Raw genomic sequence first — 1,405 nt, 5'->3', positions numbered from 1 at the left:
ATTATAGATTAACTCATTCCTGATATTATAATCAGTGTTGCACCGATACTGGGTGGGGCCCCGATCCACTACTAAAACGGTGCTATTGGCGGGTACCAACAAATAGGGCCCCGATACCATTTTGATGTTTGTATGGCACTTGAACGCAGCGAACACTCACTAGTGTTAACTATAGCTATTGGCCTGCGCCAAACTAATGAGAATAATTTCACTTTCTTGCTGTTGCACTATTATTATACATGTTATATAGGTTCATGAAAGTTGCACTATTTTGGCATTTGAGAGTCAAAACTCAGGTTTTAAAGAGATTATTTCATTATTAATGTAATTTTACTGTCTTAATATTGCATTATTATACGTTATAATTTCATGAATGTTGCACTATTTTGGCCTTTGAGAGCCGAAAGTTAAGCTATTGTCACCAATTCCAGGTAGACAATAAAAACTTCTACTGAATTCACTCTGTTTTAGTCTTTTTCCTGCTTCTTAAGTGTGGGCAACAGCTTGACAAAGCTATGATGGCTCTTCATATATATACACACACAAAAAAGGGAATCGGTATGGCAGTGGTATATCGGCCAATACTGCAGAGCCAGTTATCGGTATCGAGCCAAAAAATGGCCTTGGCCAATAATTGAGCAATACCTCTACAGCTAAAACAAAAAAGGAGTTTATTCACTCTTACTCAGCTCTGCATTGCATTGTTTTTTTTGTGACTTTAAACAAGCAGAGGTAGGACTTGCTAAAACTTGTATTACAAACTGCCAGTAGGGATAGGCTAAATCAATAGGTTCTGTAAGCTAAATGTTGTAAGCTAAATGTCCCAACTCTAGGTTGTCTTTGAATGAATGCAATTTAAATTTATTATAACAGCCATTTCCCTACGACCTTATAAATCTCAAAATATATCAGGGGAAAAAAAGCTAAATTACTCCCAAAACGTTTTTAAACTTTATGTCAGGATTTGGTGGTGTTGGTTTGAGGACCCAAATGCAGAGACGAGTAGGTTGAGATGAAATTAAGTGATTTAATAGGTTCACAGGTTCTGAGGCAGGAGGTAAACAGGCTCTGAGGCAGGAGTCAAAAATCCAACAAAAATATCTCAAGAACCTGAATCTAGGAGACATCAGGGAAAAACCAAAAACTAAGAACCAGGAAGAGACGAGGAAGACAGACAGACGATAGATCAGAGGTTGACGAGAAGTAAGACGAGGATCCAGCAAACAGGAACTGAAGAGGGAGGGCTTTTAAAGGGGACAGAGACAGGAAGAGGGCTAATGAGGGAATTGAACACAGGTGAGAGCTGAACAGAAAACAGAGCAAGAGAAAGAGGACACAAGAGGGCAGCAGAGGATAACAAATGAAAAGCTGGAAGACAGGAACTAATAAGAAAACAAAATAATAA

Source organism: Cyprinodon variegatus, unplaced genomic scaffold (genome assembly GCF_000732505.1).
Source record: "Cyprinodon variegatus isolate N-32 unplaced genomic scaffold, C_variegatus-1.0 Scaffold1882, whole genome shotgun sequence".
Classification (NCBI taxonomy): domain Eukaryota; kingdom Metazoa; phylum Chordata; class Actinopteri; order Cyprinodontiformes; family Cyprinodontidae; genus Cyprinodon; species Cyprinodon variegatus.
The sequence above is the reverse complement of the archived record's forward strand: the minus strand, read 5'-3'. Positions refer to the sequence as shown.